We start from the raw sequence: 25,957 nt of genomic DNA on the forward strand, positions 1-25,957 counted from the left end.
GCTGGGTAATCATCTACACGGACAGCGTGCTGGGTAATCATCAACACGGACAGCGTGCTGGGTAATCATCTACACGGACAGCGTGCTGGGTAATCATCTACACGGACAGCGTGCTGGGTAATCATCTACACGGACAGCGTGCTGGGTAATCATCGACACGGACAGCGTGCTGGGTAATCATCTACACGGACAGCGTGCTGGGTAATCATCGACACGGACAGCGTGCTGGGTAATCATCTACACGGACAGCGTGCTGGGTAATCATCTACACGGACAGCGTGCTGGGTAATCATCAACACGGACAGTGTGCTGGGTAATCATCTACACGGACAGCGTGCTGGGTAATCATCTACACGGACAGTGTGCTGGGTAATCATCTACACGGACAGCGTGCTGGGTAATCATCTACACAGACAGCGTGCTGGGTAATCATCTACACGGACAGTGTGCTGGGTAATCATCTACACGGACAGTGTGCTGGGTAATCATCTACACGGACAGCGTGCTGGGTAATCATCAACACGGACAGTGTGCTGGGTAATCATCAACACAGACAGCGTGCTGGGTAATCATCTACACGGACAGGGTGCTGGGTAATCATCTACACGGACAGCGTGCTGGGTAATCATCAACACGGACAGCGTGCTGGGTAATCATCTACACGGACAGCGTGCTGGGTAATCATCTACACGGACAGCGTGCTGGGTAATCATCAACATGGACAGTGTGCTGGGTAATCATCAACACAGACAGCGTGCTGGGTAATCATCAACACGGACAGCGTGCTGGGTAATCATCTACACGGACAGTGTGCTGGGTAATCATCTACACGGACAGTGTGCTGGGTAATCATCTACACGGACAGTGTGCTGGGTAATCATCAACACCGACAGCGTGCTGGGTAATCATCAACACGGACAGCGTGCTGGGTAATCATCTACACAGACAGCGTGCTGGGTAATCATCTACACGGACAGTGTGCTGGGTAATGATCAACACGGACAGCGTGCTGGGTAATCATCAACACAGACAGCGTGCTGGGTAATCATCAACACGGACAGCGTGCTGGGTAATCATCTACACGGACAGCGTGCTGGGTAATCATCGACACGGACAGCGTGCTGGGTAATCATCTACATGCACAGCGTGCTGGGTAATCATCTACACGGACAGCGTGCTGGGTAATCATCGACACGGACAGCGTGCTGGGTAATCCTCGACACGGATAGCATGCTGAGTAATCATCCACACAGACAGCGTGCTGCGTAATCATCAACACGGACAGCGTGCTGAGTAATCATCTACACGGACAGCGTGCTGGGTAATCATCGACACGGACAGCGTGCTGGGTAATCATCTACACGGACAGCGTTCTGGGTAATCATCGACACGGACAGCGTGCTGGGTAATCATCAACACGGACAGCGTGCTGGGTAATCATCAACACGGATAGCGTGCTGAGTAATCATCCACACAGACAGCGTGCTGCGTAATCATCAACACGGACAGCGTGCTGAGTAATCATCTACACGGACAGCGTGCTGGGTAATCATCGACACGGACAGCGTGCTGGGTAATCATCTACACGGACAGCGTTCTGGGTAATCATCAACACGGACAGCGTGCTGGGTAATCATCAACACGGACAGCGTGCTGGGTAATCATCAACACGGACAGCGTGCTGGGTAATCATCGACACGGACAGCGTGCTGGGTAATCATCTACACGGACAGCGTTCTGGGTAATCATCGACACGGACAGCGTGCTGGGTAATCATCTACACGGACAGCGTGCTGGGTAATCATCTACACGGACAGTGTGCTGGGTAATCATCTACACGGACAGCGTGCTGGGTAATCATCAACACGGACAGCGTGCTGGGTAATCATCCACACGGACAGCGTGCTGGGTAATCATCTACACGGACAGCGTGCTGCGTAATCATCTACACGGACAGCGTGCTGGGTAATCATCTACACGGACAGCGTGCTGGGTAATCATCTACACGGACAGCGTGCTGGGTAATCATCTACACGGACAGCGTGCTGGGTAATCATCAACATGGACAGTGTGCTGGGTAATCATCAACACAGACAGCGTGCTGGGTAATCATCAACACGGACAGCGTGCTGGGTAATCATCTACACGGACAGTGTGCTGGGTAATCATCTACACGGACAGTGTGCTGGGTAATCATCAACACAGACAGCGTGCTGGGTAATCATCAACATGGACAGCGTGCTGGGTAATCATCAACACAGACAGCGTGCTGGGTAATCATCAACACGGACAGCGTGCTGGGTAATCATCTACACGGACAGCGTGCTGGGTAATCATCGACACGGACAGCGTGCTGGGTAATCATCTACATGGACAGCGTGCTGGGTAATCATCTACATGGACAGCGTGCTGGGTAATCATCGACACGGACAGCGTGCTGGGTAATCCTCGACACGGATAGCGTGCTGAGTAATCATCTACACAGACAGCGTGCTGCGTAATCATCAACACGGACAGCGTGCTGGGTAATCATCTACACGGACAGCGTGCTGGGTAATCATCCACATGGACAGCGTGCTGGGTAATCATCAACACGGACAGCGTGCTGGGTAATCATCGACACGGACAGCGTGCTGGGTAATCATCTACACGGACAGCGTTCTGGGTAATCATCGACACGGACAGCGTGCTGGGTAATCATCTACACGGACAGCGTGCTGGGTAATCATCTACACGGACAGCGTGCTGGGTAATCATCTACACGGACAGCGTGCTGGGTAATCATCAACACGGACAGCGTGCTGGGTAATCATCGACACGGACAGCGTGCTGGGTAATCATCTACACGGACAGCGTGCTGGGTAATCATCGACACGGACAGCGTGCTGGGTAATCATCTACACGGATAGCGTTCTGGGTAATCATCCACATGGACAGCGTGCTGGGTAATCATCAACACGGACAGCGTGCTGGGTAATCATCTACACGGACAGCGTTCTGGGTAATCATCTACACGGACAGCGTGCTGAGTAATCATCTACACGGACAGTGTGCTGGGTAATCATCTACACGGACAGAGTGCTGGGTAATCATCTACACGGACAGCGTGCTGGGTAATCATCTACACGGACAGCGTGCTGGGTAATCATCTACACGGACAGTGTGCTGAGTAATCATCTACACGGACAGCGTGCTGGGTAATCATCTACACGGACAGTGTGCTGGGTAATCATCAACACGGACAGCGTTCTGGGTAATCATCTACACGGACAGCGTGCTGGGTAATCATCTACACGGACAGTGTGCTGGGTAATCATCTACACGGACAGTGTGCTGGGTAATCATCTACACGGACAGTGTGCTGGGTAATCATCAACACGGACAGCATGCTGGGTAATCATCTACACGGACAGAGTGCTAGGTAATCATCTACACGGACAGCGTGCTGGGTAATCATCTACACGGACAGCGTGCTGGGTAATCATCTACACGGACAGCGTGCTGAGTAATCATCTACACGGACAGCGTGCTGGGTAATCATCTACACGGACAGCGTGCTGGGTAATCATCAACACGGACAGCGTTCTGGGTAATCATCTACACGGACAGTGTGCTGGGTAATCATCAACACGGACAGCATGCTGGGTAATCATCTACACGGACAGCGTGCTGGGTAATCATCGACACGGACAGCGTGCTGGGTAATCATCAACACGGACAGCGTGCTGAGTAATCATCTACACGGACAGTGTGCTGGGTAATCATCTACACGGACAGCGTGCTGGGTAATCCTCGACACGGATAGCGTGCTGGGTAATCATCCACATGGACAGCGTGCTGGGTAATCATCCACATGGACAGCGTGCTGGGTAATCATCTACACGGACAGCGTGCTGAGTAATCATCTACACGGACAGCGTGCTGCGTAATCATCAACACGGACAGCGTGCTGAGTAATCATCTACACGGACAGCGTGCTGGGTAATCATCAACACGGACAGCGTGCTGGGTAATCATCAACACGGACAGCGTGCTGGGTAATCATCGACACGGACAGCGTGCTGGGTAATCATCTACACGGACAGCGTTCTGGGTAATCATCGACACGGACAGCGTGCTGGGTAATCATCTACACGGACAGCGTGCTGGGTAATCATCTACACGGACAGTGTGCTGGGTAATCATCTACACGGACAGCGTGCTGGGTAATCATCAACACGGACAGCGTGCTGGGTAATCATCTACACGGACAGCGTGCTGGGTAATCATCTACACGGACAGCGTGCTGGGTAATCATCTACACGGACAGCGTGCTGGGTAATCATCTACATGTACACCGTGCTGGGTAATCATCTACATGTACACCGTGCTGAGTAATCATCTACATGTACACCGTGCTGAGTAATCATCTACATGTACACCGTGCTGGGTAATCATCTACATGTACACCGTGCTGGTAATCATCTACATGAACACCGTGCTGAGTAATCATCTACATGTACACCGTGCTGAGTAATCATCTACATGTACACCGTGCTGGGTAATCATCTACATGTACACCGTGCTGGTAATCATCTACATGTACACCGTGCTGGGTAATCATCTACACGGACAGCGTGCTGGGTAATCATCTACACGGACAGCGTGCTGGGTAATCATCTACACGGACAGCGTGCTGGGTAATCATCTACACGGACACCGTGCTGGGTAATCATCTACATGTACACCGTGCTGAGTAATCATCTACATGTACACCGTGCTGAGTAATCATCTACATGTACACCGTGCTGGGTAATCATCTACATGTACACCGTGCTGGTAATCATCTACATGAACACCGTGCTGAGTAATCATCTACATGTACACCGTGCTGAGTAATCATCTACATGTACACCGTGCTGGGTAATCATCTACATGTACACCGTGCTGGTAATCATCTACATGTACACCGTGCTGGGTAATCATCTACATGTACACCGTGCTGGGTAATCATCTACATGTACACCGTGCTGGGTAATCATCTACATGTACACCGTGCTGGGTAATCATCTACATGTACACCGTGCTGGGTAATCATCTACATGTACACCGTGCTGAGTAATCATCTACATGTGCACCGTGCTGAGTAATCATCTACATGTACACCATGCTGGGTAATCATCTACATGAACACCGTGCTGAGTAATCATCGACATGAACACCGTGCTGGGTAATCATCTACATGAACACCGTGCTGGGTAATCATCTACATGTACACCGTGCTGGGTAATCATCTACATGTACACCGTGCTGAGTAATCATCTACATGTACACCGTGCTGGGTAATCATCGACATGTACACCGTGCTGGGTAATCATCTACATGTACACCGTGCTGAGTAATCATCTACATGTACACCGTGCTGGGTAATCATCTACATGTACACCGTGCTGGGTAATCATCTACATGTACACCGTGCTGGGTAATCATCTACATGTACACCGTGCTGGGTAATCATCTACATGTACACCGTGCTGGGTAATCATCTACATGTACACCGTGCTGGGTAATCATCTACATGTACACCGTGCTGGGTAATCATCTACATGAACACCGTGCTGGTAATCATCTACATGTACACCGTGCTGGGTAATCATCTACATGAACACCGTGCTGGGTAATCATCTACATGAACACCGTGCTGGGTAATCATCTACATGTACACCGTGCTGAGTAATCATCTACATGTACACCGTGCTGAGTAATCATCTACATGTACACCGTGCTGGGTAATCATCTACATGTACACCATGCTGGGCAATCATCTACATGTACACCGTGCTGGGTAATCATCTACATGTACACCGTGCTGGTAATCATCTACATGTACACCGTGCTGAGTAATCATCTACATGAACACCGTGCTGAGTAATCATCTACATGTACACCGTGCTGAGTAATCATCTACATGAACACCGTGCTGAGTAATCATCTACATGTACACCGTGCTGGGTAATCATCTACATGAACACCGTGCTGGGTAATCATCTACATGTACACCGTGCTGGGTAATCATCTACATGTACACCGTGCTGAGTAATCATCTACATGTACACCGTGCTGGGTAATCATCAACATGTACACCGTGCTGGGTAATCATCTACATGTACACCGTGCTGAGTAATCATCTACATGTACACCGTGCTGGGTAATCATCTACATGTACACCGTGCTGGGTAATCATCTACATGTACACCGTGCTGGGTAATCATCTACATGTACACCGTGCTGGTAATCATCTACATGTACACCGTGCTGGTAATCATCTACATGTACACCGTGCTGGGTAATCATCTACATGTACACCGTGCTGGGTAATCATCTACATGAACACCGTGCTGGGTAATCATCTACATGTACACCGTGCTGGGTAATCATCTACATGGACACCGTGCTGAGTAATCATCTACATGTACACCGTGCTGGGTAATCATCTACATGTACACCGTGCTGGTAATCATCTACATGTACACCGTGCTGGTAATCATCTACATGTACACCGTGCTGGTAATCATCTACATGTACACCGTGCTGGTAATCATCTACATGTACACCGTGCTGGGTAATCATCTACATGTACACCGTGCTGGGTAATCATCTACATGTACACCGTGCTGGTAATCATCTACATGAACACCGTGCTGGGTAATCATCTACATGTACACCGTGCTGGGTAATCATCTACATGTACACCGTGCTGGGTAATCATCTACATGTACACCGTGCTGAGTAATCATCTACATGTACACCGTGCTGGGTAATCATCTACATGTACACCGTGCTGGTAATCATCTACATGAACACCATGCTGGGTAATCATCTACATGTACACCGTGCTGGATAATCATCTACATGTACACCGTGCTGAGTAATCATCTACATGTACACCGTGCTGGGTAATCATCTACATGTACACCGTGCTGGGTAATCATCTACATGTACACCGTGCTGGTAATCATCTACATGTACACCGTGCTGGGTAATCATCTACATGAACACCGTGCTGGGTAATCATCTACATGTACACCGTGCTGGGTAATCATCTACATGTACACCGTGCTGAGTAATCATCTACATGTACACCGTGCTGGGTAATCATCTACATGTACACCGTGCTGGTAATCATCTACATGAACACCATGCTGGGTAATCATCTACATGTACACCGTGCTGGATAATCATCTACATGTACACCGTGCTGAGTAATCATCTACATGTACACCGTGCTGGGTAATCATCTACATGTACACCGTGCTGGGTAATCATCTACATGAACACCGTGCTGGGTAATCATCTACATGTACACCGTGCTGAGTAATCATCTCCGTGAACACCGTGCTGGGTAATCATCCACATGAACACCGTGCTGGGTAATCATCTACATGTACACCGTGCTGAGTAATCATCTACATGTACACCGTGCTGGGTAATCATCTACATGTACACCGTGCTGGGTAATCATCTACATGAACACCGTGCTGGGTAATCATCTACATGTACACCGTGCTGAGTAATCATCTACATGTACACCGTGCTGAGTAATCATCTACATGTACACCGTGCTGGGTAATCATCTACATGTACACCGTGCTGGTAATCATCTACATGAACACCGTGCTGAGTAATCATCTACATGTACACCGTGCTGAGTAATCATCTACATGTACACCGTGCTGGGTAATCATCTACATGTACACCGTGCTGGTAATCATCTACATGTACACCGTGCTGGGTAATCATCTACATGTACACCGTGCTGGGTAATCATCTACATGTACACCGTGCTGGGTAATCATCTACATGTACACCGTGCTGGGTAATCATCTACATGTACACCGTGCTGAGTAATCATCTACATGTGCACCGTGCTGAGTAATCATCTACATGTACACCGTGCTGGGTAATCATCTACATGTACACCATGCTGGGTAATCATCTACATGAACACCGTGCTGAGTAATCATCTACATGAACACCGTGCTGGGTAATCATCTACATGAACACCGTGCTGGGTAATCATCTACATGTACACCGTGCTGGGTAATCATCTACATGTACACCGTGCTGAGTAATCATCTACATGTACACCGTGCTGGGTAATCATCTACATGTACACCGTGCTGGGTAATCATCTACATGTACACCGTGCTGAGTAATCATCTACATGTACACCGTGCTGGGTAATCATCTACATGTACACCGTGCTGGGTAATCATCTACATGTACACCGTGCTGGGTAATCATCTACATGTACACCGTGCTGGGTAATCATCTACATGTACACCGTGCTGGGTAATCATCGACATGTACACCGTGCTGGGTAATCATCTACACGGACAGCGTGCTGAGTAATCATCAACACGGACAGCATGCTGGGTAATCATCTACATGTACACCGTGCTGGGTAATCATCTACATGTACACCGTGCTGGGTAATCATCTACATGTACACCGTGCTGGGTAATCATCTACATGTACACCGTGCTGGGTAATCATCTACATGAACACCGTGCTGGGTAATCATCTACATGAACACCGTGCTGAGTAATCATCTACATGTACACCGTGCTGAGTAATCATCTACATGAACACCGTGCTGAGTAATCATCTACATGTACACCGTGCTGGGTAATCATCTACATGTACACCGTGCTGGGTAATCATCTACTTGTACACCGTGCTGAGTAATCATCTACATGTACACCGTGCTGGGTAATCATCTACATGTACACCGTGCTGAGTAATCATCTACATGTACACCGTGCTGAGTAATCATCAACATGTACACCGTGCTGAGTAATCATCTACATGTACACCGTGCTGAGTAATCATCAACATGTACACCGTGCTGGGTAATCATCTACATGTACACCGTGCTGGGTAATCATCTACATGTACACCGTGCTGGGTAATCATCTACATGAACACCGTGCTGGGTAATCATCTACATGAACACCGTGCTGGTAATCATCTACATGAACACCGTGCTGGGTAATCATCTACATGTACACCGTGCTGGGTAATCATCTACATGAACACCGTGCTGGGTAATCATCTACATGTACACCGTGCTGGGTAATCATCTACATGTACACCGTGCTGAGTAATCATCTACATGTACACCGTGCTGGGTAATCATCTACATGTACACCGTGCTGGTAATCATCTACATGAACACCATGCTGGGTAATCATCTGCATGTACACCGTGCTGGATAATCATCTACATGTACACCGTGCTGAGTAATCATCTACATGTACACCGTGCTGGGTAATCATCTACATGTACACCGTGCTGGGTAATCATCTACATGAACACCGTGCTGGGTAATCATCTACATGTACACCGTGCTGAGTAATCATCTCCGTGAACACCGTGCTGGGTAATCATCCACATGAACACCGTGCTGGGTAATAATCTACATGTACACCGTGCTGGGTAATAATCTACATGTACACCGTGCCGGGTAATCATCTACATGAACACCGTGCTGGGTAATCATCTACATGTACACCGTGCTGAGTAATCATCTCCGTGAACACCGTGCTGGGTAATCATCCACATGAACACCGTGCTGGGTAATAATCTACATGTACACCGTGCTGGGTAATCATCTACATGTACACCGTGCCGGGTAATCATCTACATGTACACCGTGCTGAGTAATCATCTACATGTACACCGTGCTGGGTAATCATCTACATGTACACCGTGCTGGGTAATCATCTACATGTACACCGTGCTGGGTAATCATCTACATGAACACCGTGCTGGGTAATCATCTACATGTACACCGTGCTGAGTAATCATCTACATGTACACCGTGCTGGGTAATCATCTACATGTACACCGTGCTGGGTAATCATCTACATGTACACCGTGCTGAGTAATCATCTACATGAACACCGTGCTGGGTAATCATCTACATGTACACCGTGCTGGGTAATCATCTACATGTACACCGTGCTGGTAATCATCTACATGAACACCGTGCTGGGTAATCATCTACATGTACACCGTGCTGGTAATCATCTACATGAACACCGTGCTGGGTAATCATCTACATGTACACCGTGCTGGGTAATCATCTACATGAACACCGTGCTGGGTAATCATCTACATGTACACCGTGCTGGGTAATCATCTACATGTACACCGTGCTGAGTAATCATCTACATGTACACCGTGCTGGGTAATCATCTACATGTACACCGTGCTGGTAATCATCTACATGAACACCATGCTGGATAATCATCTACATGTACACCGTGCTGAGTAATCATCTACATGTACACCGTGCTGGATAATCATCTACATGTACACCATGCTGGGTAATCATCTACATGTACACCGTGCTGGGTAATCATCTACATGAACACCGTGCTGGGTAATCATCTACATGTACACCGTGCTGAGTAATCATCTACATGAACACCGTGCTGGGTAATCATCCACATGAACACCGTGCTGGGTAATCATCTACATGTACACCGTGCTGGTAATCATCTACATGTACACCGTGCTGAGTAATCATCTACATGTACACCGTGCTGGGTAATCATCTACATGTACACCGTGCTGGGTAATCATCTACATGAACACCGTGCTGGGTAATCATCTACATGTACACCGTGCTGGTAATCATCTACATGAACACCGTGCTGGGTAATCATCTACATGTACACCGTGCTGAGTAATCATCTACATGTACACCGTGCTGGGTAATCATCTACACGGACAGCGTGCTGAGTAATCATCTACATGTACACCGTGCTGAGTAATCATCTACATGTACACCGTGCTGGGTAATCATCTACATGTACACCGTGCTGAGTAATCATCTACATGTACACCGTGCTGGGTAATCATCTACATGTACACCGTGCTGGGTAATCATCTACATGTACACCGTGCTGGGTAATCATCTACATGTACACCGTGCTGGGTAATCATCTACATGTACACCGTGCTGAGTAATCATCTACATGTACACCGTGCTGGGTAATCATCTACACGGACAGCGTGCTGAGTAATCATCTACACGGACAGTGTGCTGGGTAATCATGAAGAAGGACGGCGTGCTGAGTAATCCTCGACACGGACAGCGTGCTGAGTAATCATCTACACGGACAGTGTGCTGGGTAATCATGAACAAGGACGGCATGCTGGGTAATCATCTACATGTACACCGTGCTGGGTAATCATCTACATGTACACCGTGCTGGTAATCATCTACATGTACACCGTGCTGGTAATCATCTACATGTACACCGTGCTGGGTAATCATCTACATGTACACCGTGCTGGTAATCTTCTACATGTACACCGTGCTGGATAATCATCTACATGAACACCGTGCTGGGTAATCATCTACATGAACACCGTGCTGGGTAATCATCTACATGTACACCGTGCTGGGTAATCATCTACATGTACACCGTGCTGAGTAATCATCTACATGAACACCGTGCTGGGTAATCATCTACATGTACACCGTGCTGGGTAATCATCTACATGTACACCGTGCTGGTAATCATCTACATGAACACCGTGCTGGGTAATCATCTACATGTACACCGTGCTGGTAATCATCTACATGTACACCGTGCTGGGTAATCATCTACATGTACACCGTGCTGGGTAATCATCTACATGAACACCGTGCTGGGTAATCATCTACATGTACACCGTGCTGGTAATCATCTACATGAACACCGTGCTGGATAATCATCTACATGAACACCGTGCTGGGTAATCATCTACATGTACACCGTGCTGGGTAATCATCTACATGTACACCGTGCTGGTAATCATCTACATGAACACCGTGCTGGGTAATCATCTACATGTACACCGTGCTGGTAATCATCTACATGAACACCGTGCTGGGTAATCATCTACATGTACACCGTGCTGGGTAATCATCTACATGAACACCGTGCTGGGTAATCATCTACATGTACACCGTGCTGAGTAATCATCTACATGTACACCGTGCTGAGTAATCATCTACATGTACACCGTGCTGGGTAATCATCTACATGTACACCATGCTGGGCAATCATCTACATGTACACCGTGCTGGGTAATCATCTACATGTACACCGTGCTGGTAATCATCTACATGTACACCGTGCTGGGTAATCATCGACATGTACACCGTGCTGGTAATCATCTACATGTACACCATGCTGGGTAATCATCTACATGTACACCGTGCTGGTAATCATCTACATGTACACCGTGCTGGTAATCATCTACATGTACACCGTGCTGGTAATCATCTACATGTACACCGTGCTGGTAATCATCTACATGAACACCGTGCTGGGTAATCATCTACATGTACACCATGCTGGGTAATCATCTACATGTACACCGTGCTGGGTAATCATCTACATGTACACCGTGCTGGTAATCATCTACATGTACACCGTGCTGGGTAATCATCGACATGTACACCGTGCTGGTAATCATCTACATGTACACCATGCTGGGTAATCATCTACATGTACACCGTGCTGGTAATCATCTACATGTACACCGTGCTGGGTAATCATCGACATGTACACCGTGCTGGTAATCATCTACATGTACACCATGCTGGGTAATCATCTACATGTACACCGTGCTGGTAATCATCTACATGTACACCGTGCTGGGTAATCATCTACATGAACACCGTGCTGAGTAATCATCTACATGTACACCGTGCTGGGTAATCATCTACATGTACACCGTGCTGAGTAATCATCTACATGTACACCGTGCTGGGTAATCATCTACATGCACACCGTGCTGGGTAATCATCTACATGTACACCGTGCTGAGTAATCATCTACATGTGCACCGTGCTGGGTAATCATCTCCATGTACACCGTGCTGGGTAATAATCTACATGTACACCGTGCTGGGTAATAATCTACATGTACACCGTGCTGGGTAATAATCTACATGTGCACCGTGCTGGGTAATAATCTACATGTACACCGTGCTGGGTAATAATCTGCATGTACACCGTGCTGGGTAATAATCTACATGTACACTGTGCTGGGTAATAATCTACATGTACACCGTGCTGGGTAATCATCTCCATGAAAACAGTATTGGGTAATCATCTACATGTACACCGTGCTTTTCGAGGTTTGATATCGATCGGACAAGCGGTTCCCAAGTTACGGCCATTTATCTGTCGGCCAATGACAAGACACGGTGCTATGACGTCACGAATGACGTCACAATTAATGTTTATTTATTTATTATTATTATTTCTTTTGCACGATTGAAACTTGCCAGGAATATTGCTGGGGACCCGCAGATGTGCCTTTTCGAGGAGAGAGAGAGAGAGAGAGAGAGAGAGAGAGAGAGAGAGAGAGAGAGAGAGAGAGAGAGAGAGAGAGAGAGAGAGAGAGAGAGAGAGACAGAGAGACAGACAGACAGAGAGACACAGACAGACAGAGACTGCACATACTGGCACTCACCTTCGGGCCCGCACCTCAGCAAATTAAAGGAAAGGGAAAATATAAAGGAAGTGAACAAAGATAATGGTGTGTGGCGAGGGGAAAGAAATTAGAAAGGAGTTTGAGAGTTGATCAAAAATTGAGTTGAGATCAAGTTGAGAGTTGATACATACATACATACATACATACATACATACATACATACATACATACATACATACATACATACATACACCTGTGTATACCCCGGTTAAAAATAGGTGTACCATATCCCTGCGTTGTAAGAGGCGACCAGGGTTGCGTCAGGAAGGGCATCCGGCATAAAACATGTGCCAAATCACTATGCGGATCATACGGATGATCCGCTGTGGCGACCCCAAACGGGAGCAGCCGAAAGAAGAAGAAGAAGAAGAAGTATATATGTTGTTACGGCCACGGGTACCGAGTGTATTATTAGGGGGTTAATCCTTGTTTCTCCTTGGAAGAACCGGACCTGGGGCCACCGCTCACAATTAACTTTGTGGTATGGTAGATTGCTTTACAACCATGAACGCCAATCAGTTAACCACGAGTTCCAGTGTCCACCGTCTAACTCGAGGTCACGTGGCTTCCTGACCAGGGAACACGCCCTCGGCGACACACCAATCTTATCTTGATTAGATCTTAAGTAGGGCGGCCGAGCGTTTACCGCTAGTGCATGCTGACTCTGACCGGTTAATTAGTTTAGGAATTACCTCCCAGTCTATCTAGGTTCGGACAATGCTGGATAAATGGTAAGGACAAGCATGGACAGGTTGAAATATCAACAAGGAATTTATTAATTAGAAAAATAAATAAACTGAAGAACTTTTTATTTCCTTGTGCTGTAAATAGATGAATTGAAATCAATCAAAATAATCTCAAACAAATAAAGAATTTAACAGGCATTGATCGAAAAATAGACAAAGAGCAGATACTTATCACGATGCCTTACTTCACAATTTAACATGAGCCAAGGGGACCCAGCAGATCAGTCAGGGGGGAGAGAAATCTGGTCTATGTATATAAATATAAATCCGAGAGAATATATATATATATATATATATATATATATATATATATATATATATATATATATATATATATATATATACACTAATAAGTGTGCGGTGTGTGTGTATCAGTGTGTCTCTCCTCCAGAACTCAAAAACCATGAAACGTTTCAGCCTGAAACTTTGCATGCACACTAACAAAACTCAAAGGAAGTGCAGAACTGAAAATTGGGTGTTTACTTTAATTAAAACACCCCTTTTGAAGATAATTAACGGCCTTATTTAATTATAGCCTTTATCAGGCGCATCCTCGGTCACCGCTCTCTATGGGATCTTAAGGTGTATCCTAGGGAATCTCGCTGGGGTCTGAAGCCGCCATGTTTTTGGGCCTGCTCAACCATGCCCTGACTTCAAACAGGCCACAACAATTTCTTTACTATAAAGTTCTTTTTTTCCACTTTCCTCACTCATATTATTGAATACTTGTTCATCATAACTACAAATCGCTGGGTACATTGCAATGCTTATAAACGTCTGGAGACGTCAGTGTTTGTTGCTATATTTCACGTCTGCACATACGATCACCACGATAATCTCTTAAACTCAGCAGAATTACATAATTTGAGCTCCAAAATTGAACTTACAAGCAGTTCCGACTCCGAGAAAAATGTTCATTTGTGCAATTCGAACGTATTTGACATTTCGGGTGTCTCCGAGAGGTGTATGTTTAATATGACGGTTCGGTGAGTGCTAATCGCGTGCCAGGTAAGCCATTTATCAACCAATTCGTTGGAGTGCTTAAAGCCATTTGGCGAGTGTGCCACAATATTCACAGTCACTGAGTACTGTATATCGATTGACTTGAACAAAGTTCAGGGTTCACTCGCCGGCATTGGCCACATGTTGTTCTGTGGTGCAACAGGCGGTGGCTGGCTCGCTGAAAATGTGAAATCTTATTTTCCATGATGTTGTCCCTTTTTGTTCTTCCATTATAAGACCTGTCACTTCTGCATAGATAAATGCAAATAAAAAATGTTTCGCTTCTTCAACCGTTTTGTGCATTGCTTGGTGGAGCCACTTGGCACGTGTTCTTCAAGTTTCTTTTCTTTTTTGAATACATTGTCGAGGCTCGCATGAGAGAAAACACACAACACACAGCAAGGGGGGGGGGGGCATGAGATAAGAGGAGCAGGAGAGGGAAGGACAAAACAGTGGGGAACAGAGACATTAGGATATCTGTGGAAGGGAGAGGGATGGGGTGGGGAGCACGGGTTATAAAAGATGGACATTACAGGGACTTTCAGGAAGGAAAGTAGGGAATTTGAAGGAGGTGGGTTTGAGGTGGATTAACGGGGGTAGAAAAGATCGAGGTTTTGGATGGGGGAAGATAAGAGGTGGTGGTGAACAGCTGCTTTGAAGGCATGGAGGGAAGAATTGGATTGAAGAGAGTGTGGGAGTTTATTCCAAATGTGGGGAAAAAGGAAGAATGAAAGTGTGAAGGTGAGCAGTGATTCGTGATTTTGGTAGTTTTACCAGAAGGAGGTTGCTAGCGGACCTTGAGCACCCTGCGAAAACATGGGGGGGGGGACATATTGCAGACAGAGCAAGGGGGGGGGCGAGACCGGAGAACAGACGGCAAAAGACAGAAAGACCACCGACTTTCTGTGGTTTGAGAGCGAGAGGCCCAAAGTCTCAGCCTCATTGCGGGACATACCAATTACCCTAAACGCCTTGGTTTCCACAGCGTGAAGCCAAGAAAGGTGAGAGGCAGGAGCACCAGACCAGGATGGAAAGCAGTACTCCATCAGGCTGTGGACAAAAGCTTCGTATGTGGTCAGGAGCTCAGGTGGGCCAAGGAAGGGCTTTGCACGACGGAGGATTCCCAGTTGGCGACAAGCTATGGAGACCAGGTTGGAAATGTGGCTTTCCCAGAAAAGATCACGGCAGATCGTGAGACCCAGAAGCTTGAATGAAAGGACTTCTTCCAGAGGATTGTTGAGAAAGTAGATGGGTGGGGGGGGGGGGATTCTAAACGGTCCTTTCGGAGAGACATTGCGAGAGTGTGAATAGAACAGAAAGAGGGTGAGCAAGAGCAGAGGACACGTGGACTGATGCCATCTGGACCGGTTGCAGAATCTGAGTCGAGGTTTGATACCAAGCTCGCCGCCTTGTCAGAAGAAAAGGACACAGAGTCCAGGGACAGTTATGTGCGACTGGGTAAGTTGGGTACAGAAAGCGATGGATTTCGGACACAATATTTAAATGCAAACACCGAGTTTAGGCATTCAGCCTTTTCAGGTGCGGTATCAGCAGTGTGGCTATTTGAGGTCAGGGAGGGTATGGAGAGGGAACATTCACCGGAAACAGATTTGATTAGACGCCACCAGGATTTGGAGGAGGGAGAGAGGTTTGAGAGTTCAAACTTGAGATTAGAAAGATGTTGTTCTCTGGCTCCCTTGAGGGTAGACACACACTTGTTCCGAGCTTTATGGAAGAAACAGAGATTACCCTCAGTTGGGTTTGCTTTTCATGAGGCAAAGGCAAGTTGTTTTAGGACAACTGCCTTGCTACAAGCTTCAGTGAACCATGGATGGGAGGAAGGGTAGGACAACTGAAGATGAGAGGGGATAAATCTGTGCATAAGAGAGAGCAAGTTTCTTTGAAAGAATTCCCAGGACGAGTTGATGCTGGAGAAAGTAGTGATGGCAGACCAGTTTAGAAGTTTGATGGCTGCTTGGAGACCCTGCTAGTTGCCTGAGTAAAATGCCAGACTCGACGGAGCTAAGATGGTTTTCTAATAACAGCCAGAAAGATGTTTACTTTGACAAGCACATGGGCAGAACAACTGATTGGAGCAAAGGAAGAACAGCAGATATTTTCAGGGAAATTTGTCAAAATCAGATCCAGAAGAGATGGAGTACCATTGGTTGAGATCCGGGTCGGGAAGTTGACCGATTGAATCAGTCCTAATGAGTCACAGAGGTCTTTTGCTGAAGTGCCATGGCAGGTGAGAGAGGTACCCAGACCCAGCTAAGTGGCATGATGACAATTGCAGTCACCACATATGAGGAAGAGAGAGGTGGGATGAGAAGAGAGAAGTTGATCCACGTTTTCGGATCGTGAGGTGTAAATGGAGTCATCACTGTTTGGTGGACGGTACAGTACACATATAAACATGAGGTGGTCAGGTCAGCTCAGGAATGGGAGCATGCGCCAGAGCAGCGCGTCGCTGCGTCCACTTTCCGGAGGTACTCCAGGGGGCATTCGTCTGGCCATCCCCCAGGCAGATGCCTGGCCCATCCCCATCTCATGAGGTTAGTACATGAGGTGGGAGTCACGTGGAGGGAAGTCGTAGCCAGAGGTATTCCTGGGGGTGTGGGGGAGTGAGGGCAGTGCATGGAAAATGAGGAATAGAGTCTTTGATGAAGAGAGCAACTCCTCCACCAGGATGAGGCTCAGGTCTGTCATACCGGAGGAGGGAGTAACCAGGGAGAGATACTTGGGAGTCAGAAACGTCTTGAGGGAGAAAAGTTTCTGTTTGGCAGATTATGTCTGGTTTCAGTGGCAACCTGTATGGAAAGATTTGTCAGGTTTGAGCGAAGGCCTTGGTTATTTGAGGTCCACATTGTTAATGAAGGGGGAGGAGAGGAGGCTTTGGGTGCAGGGGATGGGGAGGATAGGACAAGGGAGAAGGGATGGGGGGAGGTAAGGAAAGTTGTTGAAAGATTGTGGGGGATTGGAGGGGGCCGGATGAGAAAGAGAAAAGACTCTGTGGTGCTGGGTTGAGGTACAGTGGGGAGTAATAATAGAGGGAGCATAAGGCAGTTGAGGATCTGAGGAGGTAGTGTGATGAGATGGAAGAGAGAGGTCAGGGGAAGGAGGCAGTTTTGTGGATGAGAGGTGGGGGGGGACACTTTGAGAAGGGTGAGTGATGAGGGTGAATGGTGGGAGAAGGGTGAGTTGGGAGAGTTGAGGGAGAAAGGTGAGTGCGGAGTTTTTGAGAAAGGTGAGAGGGAAGCTGGAGTGGAAAGAGTGTGATGGTTGCTTTGAGAGGGAAGGGGTGAGAGGGGTGAATTGGCACTGAAGTTGGAAAAAAAATGATGATTGATGGAAAGTGAACATTCATAGCAAACTGGGGTTTTAAAATTTTTAGTTCAGAAATGCGACGAAAGATATTTCTTGAGGGATGTAATAAGGGTGAATTAAGAGAATGGAGAGAAGAAATGTTGTAACAGTTGGACTTTTTAAACAAGGTATGAAGGAAAGGTCGAATTGAGAGCAGTCTGTGGAAATAGAAAAAGAGTCGTGAATTCTGATGCAGTAATGAGAACCACACGTGTGAAAGAGGAAGATGAAGCATTATAAGAGACCATTTTTATTATTATTATTATTATTATTATTATTATTATTATTATCATTATTTGTTGATGGAGATTGCATAAGATTAGGTGAAGGAAAGGTTGAAGAAAAAACTCATGAGTTGAATGGTGAATTTGGATCGGTAAACGCAGAGTGTATAAACAGATCACGTGGTTACGGGAGGTGTCGAGTTAAAAGTGAAATTTATTTATTTATTTAATTTATTTTTAAAATAAGGATAGCGTAAGATTCAGAAAAGGGAAGGTTGAAGTAAAATTGTGCAGGTTTATGGTGAATTTGGAACGGTAAACGCAGAGTGAAGCTGATGGATCAATGAAAAGTACCAGGAAGAGGGTTAGAGAGAGACATGTGGTTTCAGGAGGTGTATAGGAAGAAAGGAGACAAGGGGAATTTTATTTTGATTGATTTTTGAAGATTAGGTAAGATTAGGGTATGTGAGGTTGTAGGAAGGAATCGTGAAGGTAATGTTAAGAGTGGGTCAGTTCAAATAGAAGAAAGATGGTGTGCCAGTAGAAGGAGGAAGAAGAAGAAATAGAAGGATAAGAAGGATAATTATAATCGGTGCTCATGGGTATGGAGGGAGAAAGGCTTTTTAAAAATTTAATTTAAGACAAGAAACAGAGTGTGTGGTTGGGAGGGATCGATGGGGGGGGGGGGCATTGGGAAAAAGTGGGGAAAATAGGAATTGATGGTAATAGGGAGAGAATACAAATAAAAGCGATCGTAAACCTAGACGGGAAGAACGAGTAGGCCTCAAGGAACCCGATAAGACAAGGTTGACGAAAACTCACAAAATAGCACGATTTTTTAAACAAAACCGAATTAGGAACACAGTAAACATGTAGGTGAAAAAATAAACAGTTAAAATGTGACATCTAACGACTGGAAACTTAACTTTGAGAAAGTCAGCAGAGACCCCTAAGAGAAGCTGCTGTCGCCCCAAGCCCTGAACGTCTCACAGATGGACGATAAACTGGGCATCACATCTGCTGGAATCCCGCAACCTTCTCCCTACCAACCCTACCCCTCACTCCCACCCCTCTCCCTCTTTCCGACACTGACCCCTCTCTGACCCCTTCCCTCCCCCCCCCCACTTTTCCTCTTCCCTACCTCTCTCTCCACCCCTCTTTTGCTCTCTCTTCCAACCTTTGCTCTGGTCCCCCACCCCACCCCCTTTGACTGGCGAGCATGTACAAGTCAAATTTTGAGTGAGCCGACCGGTGGGGTACAAAGGTCACTGCATGTACGAGCACGCATGCATGCAGGCAGACCTTTGCCAGGAAGATAGCGTGGGTTTAAATGCTCCGGCCCCAGGTCCCAATGTGTCTGCATGTGTGCGTGTGCATGTGTGAGAGTGAACATGCAAGTTGCTGTGTTGTTGCCTGCTATCTCCACATGTGGTGGGTGAGTTTCAGTTGGTGAAACGGAGACCTATCAGGTCTCAAAGTATCCACCTCGATGTGTGTCTGTGTCATTGATTAGTATCTACATATGCGGGTTTAAGAATGTGGAATGGAGTCGTCCCAGGGCAGGCTCAAAGTATCCACCTTCATTCCGGTAAGGGGTCACGATTCATGGACCAAGCTGTGAAGTTTTCTGTTCTCAAAGTTTTGTGCCGAGGGCTCTCTTCAGGATCGTCACTGAGCCCAGGATGGCTTCCAACTACAGTTTGTTTGTCGTAATATCCCCAGGGATGGTTTTTAATATCTCTGTGAGGTTCGTCGTCATCATTTCCGTAGCTCCAATTCTCACTGGTACAACTTTGGCATTCTTCTGCTTCCAGGATCTTTTCACTTCATTCTTGAGGTCTTGGTGTTTGGTCATTTTCTTGATTTCTGCATCATTTCGTCTAAAATCACTGGTATTAACACCTCAATTAGCAATGCCTTCTTCTCTTTTTGTACCTAAGTATGACATCTGGTTGCAATGCTATGTTTTCGATGTTCACGCTCGATGGGATCATAAGGTCGTACGTGAGCAGCACTTCCATGTTTTCAGTGTTTGCTTTTGGTTCACATTCCCACAAATTTTCTGGAACCGGGCTATTAAAACTTTTGCCGATGTGCCAGAAGATTACTTTACAAACTCTGTTGTGTCATTGTGTGTACAACTGTTCTGACATGAGATTTTTTTGTGTATGTGTGTGTGTGTGTGTTTGGTCTTTAAGCAAAACATATAATTGTATTTGCTTATGCCACCTCCACCCCTTTTCTTTCTCTCTTTTTTTTTTTTCCTTCTCCCCCACCCCTAACTCTTGTTTCTCAACCCATCCTTGCACCCCTCCCTCCCGCAGTGTATTGAAACGTTTGGTGAGGTATCGCTCTCACCATCCCCTTCCCCTTCCATGCTCTTCACCCCTTCCTCCGTCCGTCCCTCCACTGCCCCCCCTTCCATTTACCCTCTCCCCTCCCCTACCTTACCTCCAATCTCGCCCCTCTTCTCCCTCCCCTCCCTTCTCCTCCCCACAACCACTAATATTCTCGTCAGCGAAGCGACGGGTTGTATTTGCTTGTCTGTATGTATATGCGCATGCGCACAGACAGACAGACAGACAGACAGACAGACAGACAGACAGACAGACAGACAGACAGACAGACACTCCAGGAAATTCCACCCGTCGCTTCGCTGACGGAATATTTGGGATTGGGGGAGGACAGTGGGGAAGAGGGAGAGAGGGGGGAGATTGAAGGTGTGGAGGGGTAGGGGAGTGTGGAGCGGTGAGGGAGTGAGGAGGGGTGTGGGAAGGGAAGACAGCATGAGGTGAGAGGAAGGGAAGGCAGGCATGCGGTGGAGCGTTAATTACGATTCATGTGTCATCAAAATGATTCTGCTTCGAATAACAGTGAAGAAGGAAACAAAAGAGTTTGAAATCCATTTTCTACTAGTCATATGATAAACATGGTTGAGGTATCCAATGTGGTGAGCTATGGCGAGGTAGTTGGGCCATCGTAGTGGTTGTGGCGGTTGGTGACGAGCTTCGACTGATGTAGGAATTTTTATAAAGGGATTGTAGGAATGTGGTAAAGTTGTGATCTGAGTCAGGAGAAGGTATGAGGTGAGCGTTGGTTTGGTAATGGTGTGAGTTTTGAATGTGGAATGACACGCACAAGCAAATGAGCAGCTTCTGTCGCTCAGATCTGTGGCGTGCATACATGCGTGAAGGACAGGTCATGTGTGTGAAGTAAAGTAAGTAAAGGATAAAGAATAACAAATCAGGTCAAGGTGTCAGGTCAAGCCGGATTAGATCTGTGGCCTGCTACAGGTACCATGTAAACCTGTACGTACCTTTTTCACGGTCGGGTTGTCAGCGACTAAAACATCTCCTCCACCAGGTTTTCTGGTGAGGAGGGTGTATGGACATGGGCACCGAGCACGATTAAAAACTAAGTCTGTCAAAGGGAAGAGGGCTCCTTGTGAGCCAACGGCCATCCATTTCTAGTGCCCAACTGTGTCTGTGTACGTCCTCCTGTAGTTGGGATACTTTTTTTTTTAGGAGCTTGGTGGTAGGATTTGCACTCTGGCCACCATAAAACCCTTCACTCCACAGAACACAATGAAAACGCAAAGAAAACTGAAAACCCACTTCATGGGAGTACCTCCTGTGCAGCTTCCCTTCGCAGGGCAGCTCACCCGATGAGGGGATTGAGGCAAAGTCTTCGATACCCCCACTCTTTGAGAGGAGGAAAACAACGGAGTAACCTTCCCGGGTCAGATTGCGGTAGTGTGTGTCAGGGTGGTGCTGAGGTGTCGTCCACCAGACGGCGGTCTCCTTGGGTTAACCTGAGGCAGTCCCTTCGGGTGGGTGCCTGGAATGTCCTATCTCGAAGAGAGGATGATCACCTGTCTCTTTTATCATCTCAGCTCAATGTTTGAACATCGGTATTGCAGCACTCTCAGGTTCGGAGACCGGATAGTGGCGAGTTCATGGCGGGTGGTCTGGTCGTTCTGATGGTTAACATGTCCAAGGAGTTATACAGCTGTGTCCAATAATCTGACTCCAATGATAATTGAGGTAACACCGGTCAATGAGCGTATTATGAGACTAAGGATTCGTCACTCCTTGGGTGTCATTTCCCTGGTCTCTGTTTATGCTCCGACTGAGGCGAGTGATCTCACCGTGAACGACGCATTCTATGCCACGCTCGAGTCTGTGGTTGATCAGTGCCCCAAGCAAGATACTCTTCTAGTCTTGGGGATTTCAATGCATCGAGTGGAACTGATAGGGATGGTTATGAGACCTGTGTTTGTCCCCATGGGTCGAGAACTGTGAACCAGAATAGCACTAAGTTCCTTGACTTTGCAAGAAGTCATGGACTTAGGGTGGCTGGTTCATGGTTTCAGCACCCACAGGCTCATCACTGGACTATTCCATCGCTGGTGGTGTGGCAAAGGAGATTGACCATGTGCTCCTTGATGATTGCTGGAGGATGATCCAGAACTGCAGGATCTACTGGAGTGCTCAGTTCCTCAATACTGACCACAGGCTTGTGGTAGCAACTCTGAAGTTGCAGCTTAAATCTGGTAGAATGGCACCATCCCAGCCAAAGCTGGATGTTGGCAAGCTCAAGGATGACATGGTTGCTGAGGAGTTTGTGTACATGCTGAGTGGGGATTTTGGGGGTCTGGGTGCTTTGGGGAATCCTGAAAAGTTCCGGAGTGCCTTCTGGACCACCATCCTTGGTATTGCCGGTGGATGTCTTGGAACTTACCACAGAACGAAGAAGAATTTTGTCTCTCAGGAGACACTGGACACCATTGACCATAGTCATAGGGCCAGGCGTAATGGCAGAGCTGAGCTGTTCAGAGAGTTGAGGCGTAAAACTGTGCGTGCGCTGAGGGTGGACGAGGAGGCCTGTGTGCGAGGAATCTATGAGGGGGTAGAGCATCACCTGTGGTGGTCAAGTTATTCTCATCCTGCTTTCAGGGGAATTCATGCATTGTGTTCATCCAAGCCCATCCCTTGGTGTACTGCTATGAGAGCAGAGGGTGGTGGGCTCTTAACAGAGGAGTCTGAAGTGAAGGCCTGCTGGGCTGGTTACTTTGAGTGGCTGTACCAGGCTGATTCACAAACTGTCGAGTTGGATGTCAGGGGTGTTACTATCCCGATTGCTAACCCTCCGATCAACTGTGACCACCTTCATTTGTGGAAACACAGGCTGCAGTGAACAGGTTGAAATGGGGTAAAGCTCCTGGGATCTGTGGCATCCATGCTGAACTTCTCAAGGCTGGTGTAAATGTTGTGCTCATGTCATTGCATGCAGTTTTGTGCTCTGCCTGGAACACAGGCATCATCCCAACTGACTGGAAAAGGGGCCTTGTTGTCCCTCTCCGAAAGGGAAGGGTGATCGCCAGGAAAGCAACAACTACTGAGGAGTGATGCTGTTGTCAGTGCTGGGCAAGGTCTTTGCTCAGATAATTCTTGATAGGGTTCACCACCATCTGCTTGAGCACCAGCACCCAGAGCAGTCAAGCTTTACCTCAAAGAGGTCAACGATTGACCATATCCTTGCTCTTGGGGTCCTCAGCCAAAGCAGATAGGAGTTTCAGCAGATGCTGCTTGCAGCCTATGTTGATCTCTGCACAGAGTTTGATTCAATCAATAGGGTTGCCCCCTGGAGGATTCTTGGTCTTTGTAGGGTGCCACCAAAACTGATCAATCTGATGTCTGAACTCTACTCTGGAACTGAGTGCTGTGAGATGTGTTCATGCCATCTCCGACTTATTTCCAGTTGTGACTGGAGTTCGTCAGGAGTGTGTACTGGCCCCCACACTTTTCAGCGCTTGTATGGACTGGATTCTGGGGAGGATATTGGAGAGATCAAGCTGCGGTGCATCGTTTGGGAATGGCAAGATCTCTGACCTTGATTTTGTCGATGAAGCAGTCATCTTTGCGGAGACTATGGATATCCTTTTGGGGGCCCTCAAGGTGCTGAATGAGGAGTCGGAGCCGCTGGGATTACATGTTTCCTGTGTCAAAAATAAGATCCAGGCTTTCAGTGACATCTTTGATGCTGCTATTTTGTCTGTACCTGTTTGTGGTGAGGAGGTTGAGGTCATGGAGAGATTCACTTACCTTGGCAGTGATTTTCATGTCTCTGCTGCCTGTGAGCCAGAGGTCAATCGACGTCTGGGTCGGGCATGGAGAGTCATGGATTCACTGGATCATGGGGTGTGGCACTGTCGGAACCTGTGCAGCACAATGAAAGTCCGAGTCTTCAGGTCCTTGGTGCTTCCAGTCTTGCTCTACAGATGTGAGACTTGGACCCTGACCAGAGATCTGAGACAGACACTTGATTCTGTTGATACCAGGTCTATTCAGAGAATCCTTGGCTATGGCTGGTCGGACTTTGTGTCCAATGAGCGGTTGCTGAGACTCAAATGAGATTTGTTACCTGCATAGTCCGTGAGCATCAGCTGCAGCTGTATGGACATGTGGCTCATTTTCCTGATGCTGATCCTGCTCACCAGATTCTCTCAGCAAGGGAGTCTCACGAGTGGAGGAGGCCAATGTGCCATCCACGTGCCTCGTGGTTACAGCAGGTTGATCGGCATCTCAAGGACACCGGGATGGGCCAAGCATCTGCCTGGGGGTTGGCCAGATGGAGGCCCCTGGAGTACCGGAGGAAAGTGGATGCAGCGTCGTGCTGCCCCAGTGCATGTTCCCATACCTGGCCTGACCTGACCTTGTTGCAGAGAAAAACACGAAAGTTCTGTGTGGACAAACAAATACACAAACAAACAAGCAAGCAAACAGACAGACATAAATAAACAAACAAACAGACCCAAACACAATACCATGCCCTATGGCGAGGGTAAATATCATGCAATATATCGTTTTTGGCCCAATCTCTCAATGGTGAAGAATCACTTTAAAAACTAAAAATGTTTCATGGCCGGATCTGGATGTGGATCTTCACAAAAATCTAATCAGTTCGACCTTGTCACACACCCAACCTCAAAACCAAATTTCATCCGAATCCGTCCACAACTTTTTGAGATATCCTGCACACAAACAAACACATAAGAAAAAGACGTCATGCTGAGCAC

The 25,957-nt window shown here is 47.2% G+C and overlaps 1 protein-coding gene across 1 annotated transcript in view; it reads left to right on the forward strand.

The window, feature by feature from the left end:
• The window catches only part of LOC147035455 (peripheral myelin protein 22-like), a 48,012-nt gene that overhangs the window by 6,381 nt on the left and 15,674 nt on the right, over positions 1 to 25,957 (forward strand). The window lies entirely within an intron of this gene.

The sequence above is a fragment of the Eptatretus burgeri genome, chromosome 1 (assembly GCF_056783735.1).
Source record: "Eptatretus burgeri isolate ZD-2024b chromosome 1, Ebu_testis_v1, whole genome shotgun sequence".
In the NCBI taxonomy this organism is placed as follows: domain Eukaryota; kingdom Metazoa; phylum Chordata; class Myxini; order Myxiniformes; family Myxinidae; genus Eptatretus; species Eptatretus burgeri.